This window comes from Emys orbicularis (assembly GCF_028017835.1).
Source record: "Emys orbicularis isolate rEmyOrb1 chromosome 2 unlocalized genomic scaffold, rEmyOrb1.hap1 SUPER_2_unloc_1, whole genome shotgun sequence".
NCBI lineage: Eukaryota > Metazoa > Chordata > Testudines > Emydidae > Emys > Emys orbicularis.
In genome coordinates this window covers 189390-203837 of record NW_027045124.1, presented here as the reverse complement: position 1 = coordinate 203837, position 14448 = coordinate 189390, and positions in this window count along the sequence as shown.

Sequence of the window (14448 nt, the reverse complement as noted above, 5' to 3'; positions counted from 1 at the left end):
CTTGTTAAAATTCTGCCACGACCACAATATTCACACCAGTACATCCGGGCCCCCATATTAACAGCATATACCCACATCGTATCATATCATATCAAAAACCCATTAACAATTATGAAAAGAACATTTAACATATTAAACATTCCACATCTACTTCTTCATACCATACATGACAATATTCATTAAAATACTACATAGAACCAATAACATAATCATCTCTAAATTTAACAGGCAGTACACCCTTGTTAGCCCTGTGGGACCTTCTTAAGACTGGTGGTTCATTACCCATATTGTCTATTTCCCTGTCATCGGGTAATACTGGTCAGTATTAGAGGGGGAGAGATAGTTCAGTGGTTTGAGCATTGGCCTGCTAAACCTACAGTTGTGAGTTCAATCCTTGAGGGGGCCACTTAGGGATCTGGGGCAAAAATCTGTCTGGGGATGGGTCCCCCTTTGAGCAGGGGGTTAGACTAGATGACCTCCTGAGGTCACTTCCAACCCTGATATTCTATGAGTTTGAGGGATCTGGCCATTCTTGTTTGGGTTTACCCCCATTGGTTTCAGTCTCTATGGGAAATGCTGCTCTATGCCTCCTATGAGCCCTGTTCAGACTAAAAGTCCAATGCTTTAGCTGGTCCCTATTCTTACCTGCTATGCATGTCCATCCGTCCTCCCCAGACAGACCAGAACTGTGGTTGGCTTCTTCATCTGCAGCTCTGGAAACTCCATCTGACGGCGTGGTTCTTTCATGGTTTCAAGCCCATGAATTAGCCTGTTCAGAACAAGTCCAACACGTCCTCCTGCACAGTAGAAGGGACTCCACTTCTTACACTTACCTGCAAAAGTGGAAATGCTTCTCCATCTGGTGCTTCCACAGATGCCTAATACCCCAGACTGCAACCCTCACTGACTATCTTTTCAAACTAAAACAGGACGGGCTTTCGCTCACGTCTATCAGAGTACACCTCGCGGCCCTTATCATCTTCCATGACACTCTGGACAGCTATTCACTTTTGCCCACCCCACCATCAAACGCTTCTTCATGGGCCTGCAAAATCTCTACCCTGAGAATTATTCACCAGTAGCCTCCTGGAGTCTCTACCTAGTTCTCCGCACTCTTATGAAACCCCCTTTCAAGCCCCTGGCCACCTCATCCCTGCTCCACATGTCCATGAAAGTGGCTTTCTTGGTTGCCATAATGTCAACAAGAAGGGTTGGTGAAATAAGCGCCCTGATGGTCTACCCTCCTACACCATTTTCTCTAAACACAAGCTTACTATACGAACCCGCTCCAAATTCCTCCCCAAGGTGGTGTCTACCTTCCACCTTAACCAGTCAATACACTTATCTGTATTCCATCCCAAGCCTCACACGACTCCACAGGAGGCTGCATTACATACCCTCGACATCTGACGGGCTCTTGCATTCTATCTAGACAGAACTAAACCATGTCATGAATCCCCTAGGCTATTTGTTTCTACTACCAAGAGATCAAAGGGTGACGCTATCTCTAAGCAAAGACTCTCCAAGTGGATCTCAGTCTGCATCAGACCCTGCTATCAGACCCAGAATGTTCAACCACCAGCGGGTGTTAGGACTCATTTTACTAGAGCAATGTCAACATCCATTGCCTTCCTCCACAATGTACCTGTTACAGACATATGCAAGGCGGCCACGTGGACATCTGACCACACATTTGCCAAACATTATGCTATCACTGGATACCACAGAAGACACCATATGGTACTGTCTACCGTTGTCCCTCACACAACTCCAAAATCCCACTAGCCATAGTGGGTACTGCTTCACATTCACCTAGAGTGGAGCACCCACAGGGACAGCACTCGAAGAAGAAGAGAAAGTTACTCACCTTGCAGTAACTGAGGTTCTTCGAGATGTGAGTCCCTGTGGGTGCTCCACTCCCCACCCTCCACCCCTCTACTTTGGAATACTAATATGATTTCTCTATGGTAGAGAAGGAACTGAGGAGAGTGTGGGACTCATGTGCTCAGGAAGATTCCAATGAAACGGGAGATACCAACTGAGCGCATGTGTCCCGACCAGGCACTGCTACCGAAGATCTCCGATCAACGGCACTGGGACGCACCATCACCTAGAGTGGAGCACCCAAAGGGACACACAACTTGAAGAACCTAGTTGCTGCAAGGTGAGTAACTTTCTCTTTCTAACTTGAATTTGTCTGCACTTTTTAGTGGTGTAATGCCATCAGCACTAGATGGGGAGGTTGTACCATATCAGCATGGTTAAAGCACCAAAACTTTCTAGTGTAGAAAAGGCCTAAAAAAGTCTATTTTCTCCTCTATCTGTGCTTAAATCTGCATATACCAATGGGAGAATTTAAAACACAAACTTTACAATCAGAATGACATTATTTTAACTATTTTTATTTGACTTGTCTATGTCTTGCTCAATTTTTATGCAAGCAAAGTCATGTGGGTGTGTTACATTAAAAGAACATGTTTTAACATTTTGAGGGGGGAAGGAATAGCTCAGTGGTTTAAGCATTGGCCTGCTAAACCCAGAATTTTGAGTTCAATCCTTGAGGGGGTCATTTCAATAACTGGGGCAATCTGTCTGGGGATTGGTCCTGCTTTGAGCAGGGGGTTGGACTAGGTGACCTGCTGAGGTCCCTTCTAACCCTGGTATTCTATGGTTTTATATATATATATAACTAGCAAGTTCTCCAGAAGTCTAAATAATAAGATGGGTGAACTAGAGTGCCTTGTGATAAAGGAGGATATAGATATAATAGGCATCACAGAAACCTGGTGGACTGAGAGCAATCAATGGGACACAATCATTCCGGGGTACAAAATATATCGGAAGGACAGAACAGGCCGTGCAGGGGGAGGAGTGGCACTATATGTTAAAGAAAGTGTAGATTCAAATGAAGTAAAAATCTTAAGCGAATCCACAGGTTCCATAGAGTCTCTATGGATAGAAATTTCATGCTCTAGTAAAAATATAACATTAGGGATCTATTATCGACCACCTGACCAGGACAGTAATAGTGATGATGAAATGCTAAGGGAAATTAGAGAGGCTATCAAAATTAAGAACCCAATAATAGTGGGGGATTTCAATTATCCCCATATTGACTGGGAACATTTCACTTCAGGACGAAATGCAGAGATAAAATTTCTCGATACTTTAAATGACTGCTTCATGGAGCAGCTGGTACGGGAACCCACAAGGGGAGAGGTGACTCTAGATTTAATCCTGAGTGGAGCGCAGGAGCTGGTCCAAGAGGTAACTATAGCGGGACCGCTTGGAAATAGTGACCATAATACAATAGCATTCAACATGCCTGTGGTGGGAAGAACACCTCAACTGCCCAACACTGTGGCCTTTAATTTCAAAAGGGGGAACTATACAAAAATGAGGGGGTTAGTTAGACAAAAGTTAAAAGGTTCAGTGACTAAAGTGAAATCCCTGCAAGTTGCGTGGGCCCTTTTTAAAGACACCATAATAGAGGCTCAACTTCAATGTATACCCCAAATTAAGAAAAACAGTAAAAGAACTAAAAAAGAGCCACCGTGGCTTAACAACCATGTAAAAGAAGCAGTGAGAGATAAAAAGACTTCCTTTAAAAAGTGGAAGTCAAATCCTAGTGAGGCAAATAGAAAGGAGCACAAACACTGCCAACTTAAGTGCAAGAGTGTAATAAGAAAAGCCAAAGAGGAGTTTGAAGAACGGCTAGCCAAAAACTCCAAAGGTAATAACAAAATGTTTTTTAAGTACATCAGAAGCAGGAAGCCTGCTAAACAACCAGTGGGGCCCCTTGACGATGAAAATACAAAAGGAGCGCTTAAAGATGATAAAGTCATTGCGGAGAAACTAAATGGATTCTTTGCTTCAGTCTTCACGGCTGAGGATGTTAGGGAGATTCCCAAACCTGAGCTGGCTTTTGTAGGTGACAAATCTGAGGAACTGTCACAGATTGAAGTATCACTAGAGGAGGTTTTGGAATTAATTGATAAACTCAACATTAACAAGTCACCGGGACCAGATGGCATTCACCCAAGAGTTCTGAAAGAACTCAAATGTGAAGTTGCGGAACTATTAACTAAGGTTTGTAACCTGTCCTTTAAATCGGCTTCGGTACCCAATGACTGGAAGTTAGCTAATGTAACGCCAATATTTAAAAAGGGCTCTAGGGGTGATCCCGGCAATTACAGACCGGTAAGTCTAACGTCGGTACCGGGCAAATTAGTTGAAACAATAGTAAAGAACAAAATTGTCAGACACATAGAAAAACATAAACTCTTGAGCAATAGTCAACATGGTTTCTGTAAAGGGAAATCGTGTCTTACTAATCTATTAGAGTTCTTTGAAGGGGTCAACAAACATGTGGACAAGGGGGATCCGGTGGACATAGTGTACTTAGATTTCCAGAAAGCCTTTGACAAGGTCCCTCACCAAAGGCTCTTACGTAAATTAAGCTGTCATGGGATAAAAGGGAAGGTCCTTTCATGGATTGAGAACTGGTTAAAGGACAGGGAACAAAGGGTAGGAATTAATGGTAAATTCTCAGAATGGAGAGGGGTAACTAGTGGTGTTCCCCAAGGGTCAGTCCTAGGACCTATCCTATTCAATTTATTCATAAATGATCTGGAGAAAGGGGTAAACAGTGAGGTGGCAAAGTTTGCAGATGATACTAAACTACTCAAGATAGTTAAGACCAAAGCAGATTGCGAAGAACTTCAAAAAGATCTCACAAAACTAAGTGATTGGGCAACAAAATGGCAAATGAAATTTAATGTGGATAAATGTAAAGTAATGCACATTGGAAAAAATAACCCCAACTATACATACAACATGATGGGGGCTAATTTAGCTACAACGAGTCAGGAAAAAGATCTTGGCGTCATCGTGGATAGTTCTCTAAAGATGTCCACGCAGTGTGCAGAGGCGGTCAAAAAAGCAAACAGGATGTTAGGAATCATTAAAAAGGGGATAGAGAATAAGACTGAGAATATATTATTGCCCTTATATAAATCCATGGTTCGCCCACATCTCGAATACTGTGTACAGATGTGGTCTCCTCACCTCAAAAAAGATATTCTAGCACTAGAAAAGGTTCAGAAAAGAGCAACTAAAATGATTAAGGGTTTAGAGAGGGTCCCATATGAGGAAAGATTAAAGAGGCTAGGACTCTTCAGTTTGGAAAAGAGAAGACTAAGGGGGGACATGATAGAGGTGTATAAAATCATGAGTGATGTTGAGAAAGTGGATAAGGAAAAGTTATTTACTTATTCCCATAATACAAGAACTAGGGGTCACCAAAAGAAATTAATAGGCAGCAGGTTTAAAACAAATAAAAGGAAGTTCTTCTTCACGCAGCGCACAGTCAACTTGTGGAACTCCTTACCTGAGGAGGTTGTGAAGGCTAGGACTATAACAATGTTTAAAAGGGGACTGGATAAATTCATGGTGGCTAAGTCCATAAATGGCTATTAGCCAGGATGGGTAAGAATGGTGTCCCTAGCCTCTGTACATCAGAGGATGGAGATGGATGGCAGGAGAGAGATCACTTGATCATTGCCTGTTAGGTTCACTCCCTCTGGGGCACCTGGCATTGGCCACTGTCGGTAGACAGATACTGGGCTAGATGGACCTTTGGTCTGACCCAGTACGGCCTTTCTTATGTTCTTATGTTCTTATGTTCATCCCAAAGAAACCCAAAGCACTTTTACAAATTATAAGCCAAATTCTGCTCTCTGTGACACTGTTAATTTATAGCAGTGGTTTACAACCTTTTTTTCATTTGCAGATCTCTAAACAATTTCAAATGGAGGTGTAGACCCCTTTGGAAATTTTAGACATAGTCTTCGGACCCACAGGGGTCTGCAGACAACAGGTTGGAAACCACTGATCTATAACAACAGTATTGTCTTCAGCTGAGTTATGCCTGGATATAATACCTGTGTCAGGGTTTTTTTGTTTGGGATTTTTTTGTTTGTTTTCATTTTTTGGTTTATTTTAACAGAAATTATTTCACCCCCTATTCAAATGCAGATGTTTATATACTGGACTGCAACAGCTGTTTATGCATAGTAACACTACACAATACTTCAGGACAGGATGATGTGAAGAATGGCTTATCCAGTTGAAACTGCAGATGGAATTTAAGTAGCTAGAATGTAATTACACATAGTGAAATGTAGGGAGGACACTGGGCTTAACAACTCTGATGTTGAGAAAACTGATATTGACTCTTTAATGAGCACAAGTGGTAAGGGCCATAGCTTTTCATCTCATCAGCACAGTGTCCCCTCCTGCTCTGCTAGTGGGACATTTTGTGCAATAGTACTGACTCACAGGGAAGAATGCCACCTACACTAACATCACTTCCTACCGAATGAGGGGTTTTCTTGGTGGCTTCTCATTGAGGTGTTAAACAGGACCCACCCCATTAAGATCTGGAGAGGTCACAATCCAGGATGGTATGGCTGCAGGCCATAACTAACATGGACTGAGCAGACTCGGAAAAAAACAGTTTAGTTTTTCCATGTCGAAACTTTGGGCTAGACACAATAGAAACCAGAACTGCGTATGTGTTGCCCAAGGTCCTAGAAAAGTGATTTTTCCCCCCCCAGGGCTTCTGCAACATTGCTTGAACTATTGTAGTGTAGAAGTAACATCTTGCTTATTGAAATGGAATTGTAAGGGGCAACCCCTTCTCTCATAAAATTCAGAGGTGAAAGCAACTGCACCTGTGTAATTGAGAGGAAGTGATGGGCCTTTAGTTGCTGACTGATGGTTTATTAAAAAAAAAATCCATTCTGGCAGAGAAAAGTATAAGTACAAGAAAATTTAATCCATTGTACAACATTTTACTCTATTTAATCATCAAATTACAGGGTAAAATGTACCTTTAATATCAAACATAAAACTCCAACACAGGAGTTCTATAAATTGTAAAACACAGCACTGCTTACAGTAGTGTTAAACAAAGAGGCACTCAGATACAACAGCAATGCCGGTGGTATAATTCCCTCAACAGACAAACAGAACATGAAGTGAATATATTTTACAAAATTAATATAGTTTGTTTTAAAGTGAGCGGCTGATGGACAATTTAAAGTGAAACTGGACTAATTTTAATTCCATATTTTGAAAAAAGTAAAGAACTCAGTGAATGACATATGTCAATGCAGTACAGTGGAGGAGTCCTCAGTTTACTGTTTATTTCATAATGTATAATACTAACACTGGGTACGGTGAGATGGGAAAAGATTTTTAATTGTATTTAATTTCTCGGTGACTGTGTTTTACTTAGGGATTTATTTGTTCATTTAAACTCCGTTTGACAAATAGGGAGAGGAAATTTTATGATTTATGATTTATGATTGCACCTTCCTCTTTGTATTTTAAAATGAATTGGACCAAATTTCCAAACATCGATGCAATGGCCACACCTGCCAAAAATTGCTCTTGCATGTACTCCTGGGTAGCTAGAGTAGATGTGTGATCCCATAGACTGCGTGTGCAAATGTGGGATTTGGGCAGGTGTCAAGTGTATTTCCTTTTCATGGCCACATTTTAAAGGGTGAGGCCCACATTCCATCTTTGGACATTTGATTCACTACAATAAGCCATCAGACCATGGCATTTGCTTTATTGAATTACTTGATATGGGAACATGATAGAATTCAAGATCGCAGGTGAAATTTCTGGTATTGTGATGAAAGCAGGGCTGACGAGAGTGGGGGGAAGCCGATACAAATTACCGCGGTCCGGAAGGGGTCTCGGGGCCCGGATTCCCTGGCCTCCCCCCCTCTCGTCGGCCCTGTTTAGCCGGTCTGCCCTTGCTGGGAGGCCCGAAAAATTTTTTTCACCGGGGCCTGAACCCACTCTCGGCGGCCCTGGATGAAAGTTCTCAGAAATAGATTCCTTTTCACAAACTGATTGCTGAAAAAAGTGTTTCTCCTTTTAAAGCCCCAATCCTGCAATTGGGTGCAGAGGTGTGCCCAGTCCATGCCATCAGTTGTTGGATCCAGGCCTAATTTTTGTTTTTGGGAACGCAACATTCTTTGTATTGATGAGGTGCATGTCCCAAAGTCATCTAACACTTTGTATTATCAATAAAGATGGATAGTGTTATCCCAACTCCCATTAAAGTCAATGGCATATCTCTCATTGACTTCCAACGAATTTAGGATTTCTCCCAAGATTTATAATGGGCTTAATTCAGCACAGGAGCCTGAATGGTGTAGCCATATTAGGGGGAAGCTCATATAAGGGGTAACTGTGGACACTAAGTTCATTTGCTGGATAATGAGAATGTTTACTTGCTGTACTGGCACATTGAGAGAGATGATAAGCCCCAAATATATTGCTCAATATTTGTGTTTTTAAAATATGCCAGTAAGTTTATTTCTTAGCCAACTGTAGGAAAAAGAAAATTTGCAATTCATTTCCCCTGGCAACGTAGAGAGTAGAGTCAGTGAAAACCTTAACTCTTTGAATAGTTAATAATTGTGACTGTTTAAAACGATAAACACTTAAAGATTAAAGTTAACGAGCAGAATCGTAACAGCATTACTCCAGTGTTATATCAGTGTGAATTCTATTGATAAATAGGGGTCTACTTAAATTTCAGAGAAGTCCCACGTTTTTCATCGGTTGGGGTCACAGCATAAATAGCAAATTTTGTGGCTGTGTAACACGTCCATGAAATTTGTTATTTATGCCAGGACCAAGCCACAAAAATGTGTGATTTCTCAGCTGCATTTCTCAAACTGGGGGCCCCGACCCAAAAGGGGGTCACAAGCCTATTAGGGGGTATAAAATAAATAAATAAATGGAGATATACCTATCTCATAGATCTGGAAGGGACCCTGAAAAGTCATCAAGTCCAGCCCCTTGCCTTCACTAGCATGACCAATTACTGATTTTTGCCCCAGATTCCTAAGTGGTTCCCTCAAGAATTGAACTCACAAGCTTGGGTTTATTAGGCCAATGCTCAAACCACTAAGCTATCCCTCTCCTGCAATGGGGTGATACTGCCACCCTTATTTCTATGCTGCTGCTGGCAGCGGTGCTCCCTTCAGAGCTAGGTGCCTGTCCATCAGCCACTGATCTCCACTTTGCCTTCAGAGCTGGCAGCCAAAGGCCAGATTTCATGGGGGAGACCAAATTTCACAGTCTGTGACATAATTTTCAACAGCCGCAAGTTTGGTTGACCCCTATTTATGAAGCTGGAGTAATGCCGTGGTGAATCAGGCCCAAATTATATGCACTGTAAAGAGCTGGCTGTAAGTAACCATGTGCTTTAATTCACGCTAAGGAATCGGTTGCAGATTGTGGCATCAGCGAAGCCCTGAGAATAAATTAATATATTTATTCTGTATCAACTATTATCTTCTCAATTGTTGTACAAGTACTGTAAATCAACACATTGATTTATACAGTGACGCAGTGACACTGCAAAGTTGCAACATCGTCCTCTACAATGCATTGGATCTATGCCACCCGAGGAGCCTCCTACTTTAGAGTAATCAGCCACTAGCCAGCACTGTCAGCTTCAGGTTCAATTTGTGCCAGTGGAGCAGGGAAATTGCAAGAAATTTATTATATTTTTTGAGAGAAAGAGAGAGAAATGTAATTTTTTAAAAAAAATATTGATTCTATGCCTTTAAAGATGAGCATTGTTTTATGAACTGAATATAGAATCTGATTGTAAATTGTAAACTCGGAGGAAAAATCTATAATGAAGTATGGCCAATACGCCTTTTATAACAGCATCAACTAGTGCAGCAATTGTTGTATTCTAATAATATCAGTATTTCTATTAAAAAGGACTGTTTTCATGATGACAAGCTATTACTTAACAGTGGTGTCTTGGATCTGTGAAGGAGAATTTGGTAGTATTTAACATGGGCTTTTTCCATTCTATCCAGTGGTTTCAAATCTCAAGGGAACATTCCTTTCCTCATCAAGGAATTCCCTCCTCCACACTTGAATTGGTCAGATATTCATATAACTACTGTTTATTCATCTGTTTCTGAATTATGCCTGTTAAAAATCTGCTTTGTTACAGCTTGGGAGACTCTGGGATTCTAAACTGGCCATGTGCCATTATTTCCACAAGTAAACTCCGAGTTATTCCCAATCTCCATAGTTGCTTTGTGTTTTTACAACTTCAGGGTTATATTTATTTCTGTTCCTTTTTTCTGGGATTCTAGATGCCTTACAAATTTTAAAACCAATCAATTTAAAGTCATAAACACTTAGACTCCAATTCTGTGCCTTGTTTTGTGTGAGGAGACCCCTGTTCTCATGCACCTTACTGAAGTCAGCAATACACCCATTAGATACAGCTTCCAACAGCAGGGCCTGACGGCGAAATTCACCCTTGTGCGGAGGTTCAACACAAGGACTGTGCCCCTCTTTAGTTACACTTAAACCCGAGATCTTATGTGAGATTTGTGGTGCATAGGCATTGTGCTACACATGGATGAATTGTCACCCTTATAGAATTTTCCATTCCCAATAACACAATAGCCCAACAGATTGTAGTAGCCTATAATCTAAAACCTCCATACCACTGCATATGTAAAATTGATTTCACCGCTTTCTTAGTTTTTTTAAAAAAAGGAACCACAGCAAGGTGGGGCGCTGGAACAATTTGTACAGTGGGGATGCTGAAAACCACTGAACCAAACTGTAATCCCTGTGTATGATAGAAACTACTTCAAGCCAGAAGGCTGCGATAGCACCCCCATCAGTCCTAGTTCCAGCACCTATGCAGCTAGATAAAATAGTTTGTGTTGTGTATTGCATAATAAATAATGTCCTGGAAACATGAGGAGCCAAATCGTAGTCCCTGTAAACTCAAGTGGATAATAACCAGCCCAAATTTAATTCTGTTAAACTTCTGTATTGCCACTGAAGACTTACCTGTCTTTATTTCTGCCTTTGTTTACTCCCTTGAAGTTAATGAAGTTGCACGGGTGTAAATGAAAGCAGAGTTCTGCCATTTATCTATTGCTCAAATAATTGATTTTTTTTATTTGTTAAAATTAGTAGTTTTTGCAGAATGTTATAGACTTATGGATTCAAACATTGTGCTTCTTCCTTGCTGTACCTTGTTGGATTTGCACTAACATTTATTACATTGTTTTTAAGAGAAGTAGTTCAAATTGAGACTGTTCATGTTATTTGTTCAAGTTATTTATTTCAGTAAAAGAAAAACTTGTTTAGCATTATTTAAGTAGAGCAATTGTTCCATCCATTAGCTGGCTAGATGAACTCATATGAACTGTTTTAGTGTAGGTAGATTTCTTATTTAAGGATAGATTTAATAAATACGGATTTTTTAAAGTAAATGACTACAATGTGACAAGAGTAACAGACTGGATGCTGTGGATGTGCAAGAATCCACTCAATGCATTTTCTAAAAATAGATATTTGAGACAGAAAAATGTGAATATGATGAATATTCCTATGGACTGTGCTGGTGCTGTCACATGCTTGAGAAATTCGAGGCTTTAGAAATTCAATGTAATAGCCACCCTCTTCTGTATATAGACATTAATGACATGATACACAGTAAGAGGCACCACTCCATGAGTCAATGTTTGGAGAAAGAATCCATCATTACAAGGATGTTAGATTGCTAAGTTGTGGATCATGAATTACTCAACACCAAAAGTGCCCAAACCAGCACTGTTTCATAGTGCAATACACTGTGTATGGTACGATCGGAAATATGCCAAGTTACAATACAAGTAAAGGGCTATATTGTTGCTGCCCCTGCAAGAGAGTTTGCAGGGTAGAGAAGGATGCAAGGAGCCTTTTCCCATCCTTCTGCACTTCTGCTTGGGCTTGTCACAGGCCTTGTGCTCCCCAGGTTCAAGTACAAAGACTACCTAAAGGGACTGGAAAGGAGTGGAAGCAAGGGAGAGCAGAGCTCCCATCGTAAGGCATATGTTGCACCCTGTATTGCAGCTCCCACTCTGATGTGTGCTCCCCCAGAAGAATTCTGACTGAATCAGACATATCAACTCTTAGAACCACCACTATCAGGGAGTCACGGTTCTCTTTCTCCACACAGCCCTAACATGGACCATGGCTTAATGAATCATGATATTGTCCGTAAAGAATTAAATGTTTCCCTGGGAATTGAATATGTATTTTCTGTATGACAAGGGATAATAACTGCACAGTCAGCAGCTGGTAACATTGTAGTGTGATAATGCCTCTGAAAGGCTTGACCTTCTGTGGGTTCTCACTATATGGGTTAATTTGCAGTTTGATAGGAAAGAATAGTTGACCCAGGTGTAACATACTTCTTATGGAAACAGTATATGTCTCTTGAGAGGGAAGTGCTTTGAGCTACTCAAAATTATACCTTGGCCTAAATTTTTTTAAATGGTTAGTTAGTTGGGGTGTTTGGGATTTTTGATGTCCAATTTAAGACACCTTAAAATGGCTTTGTTTTCAGATGCAGATGGTGGGAGCTCAGCCCTTTTTCAAAATCAGGGCCCTCCAAGACATGTCACTTTGGACACACAAAAAGTAAGGCATCCAAAATCACTAGTCATTTATTAGAATGTAGTCTGAGATGCCCGGGTCCCCCTAAAAATATCCACAACTGTAAAACAGCTTTGGTATGTGTCATTATATTGTAGCACTGAGGCTGAAAAAGGCACTTTTATTATTAACCTTTGTTTTCGGACATTGCCAATTTTCATGAAAAAAAATCCATTGCCCTGAAATCTCATATTTGGTCTCAAGCTGAGGGTGAAATTTTTGGTAAATTTAGTAACCTTACATTGGTTTTGAGTTATTTTTGAGTTTTTCTTTCAAGGAAAGTCCGATTGTTCATGCTTAAAAAATCAGATACTTATTTGTCCTTAGATAACTCAAAAATTGCACAATCGGTTTGTTTTGTTTGTATTTCATTCCATTCAAATTTTTCTCAGTTCTTATTGTTTTCCTTATAGTTGAAGACCAAGGCTTGTTAAAAACAGGTAAGCTTGGCCTGGACCTAGTTCCCACTGATAAAATGTAATGAGGAGAAGTTAAGGTTGACCGGAGCCACCTGTTCTTGGTCCCCAAGGGAAATCAAGTCCTGGTTAGCTGATAAGAGCTTCTCAGTCAAGGTTCCACTTAACTCCTCATTAATGCAATTCCGTTTGGGAGAAGGGATGTTGACAACTTCAAGGTCGATAAAACTTTGATTGACTTCACTAGGAGTAGGACCCAGGGCCTCTGCGATATCGGACAAGCTGTTTAGAACTGGATCTTGGATTAACCTTTGTGAGGTCCTTTGAAGCAGGAAAGTGCTAATAGGTATTCTTATACTGCACTCCAACCACATTATTATCTGCAGTGCAAGTCTCTGCTGGGTATCCTATAAGTGTACAAAAGATAGAACCCACAAGTGAAGTCAGTGGGACTTCTGCAAGCAGATACGTAACAGAGATGAGATCTTTGGTATGAATCTGTAAGGGCTATCTTTTCAAAGGCAGGCATCTAAGCTGTTCTAACAAATGTGTGTAAATGTGAAATATTGGGCCTGCATCAATGCTTGCATAAATTTTGCATGGTGCAACTTAAGTAACAATAAGCATAGCTCACTCTTTCTTTATGTTGGGTACCCATACCTCCACCCACATATTTAATTTGTCATCCCATCATGAGTTTTTTGCCTTATTTTGACTGCATACTCTGCACCTAGCTTTGTACTTGGCAGCAAAACTCCACGCATAGCTATGGTGCTATACACATAATTAAAAAAAATAAGTTTAATCTTCTACACAAAATGGGGAAAATGAGGGACATTTAATCAAATCAATGAGCAGCTTGTTGTTCATGGTATTTCCAGTTGAAACCTGGTTTTAGGCATAGGAAAACTCACACAGAAAAAAAAGGTTGGTTGGCACCAGACACAGTTAGGATTCTTGGCAATGAGGGTGGTATTGGTTCTATTTAGAGGGCTTTGAAATTATTAGCAAACTTTCTCTGTTTGGTGCTGTATCTGACATAGGCTATGGGGCTGATTGGAACAGAGGTAGGAGATGTAGGTGGCATTCCAGGCTTCCTTCCAGAAGACCTCAACATGAGGGATTGGAAAGTCTCTGCTCTATATTTTTTTTTTACTTTTGCCTTATTTTAACATAGTGAAGATACATGGGTTGGAGTGTAAAATCCAGGACTGCTGGCGAGAGCTCTTCTAATAATTCATTAGATTCTGACTAGAACTGGAAGAGGTCGGGGGCAAGAGAGTATCACTTGGTCCTTTCATCTGCTCTTAAAAGGCTCTATGCGATCTCTAGAGCAAATACACATCAATCCCCCACATTCCAAATTTCCTTCTGAGGATAAATTCATTAGTGTTTGGAAGGCAGTCAGGCCCAGATACTCAAAGGTATTTAGGTGCCTAATTCCCATTGAAATCAGCAGCAAAATATATTTGAG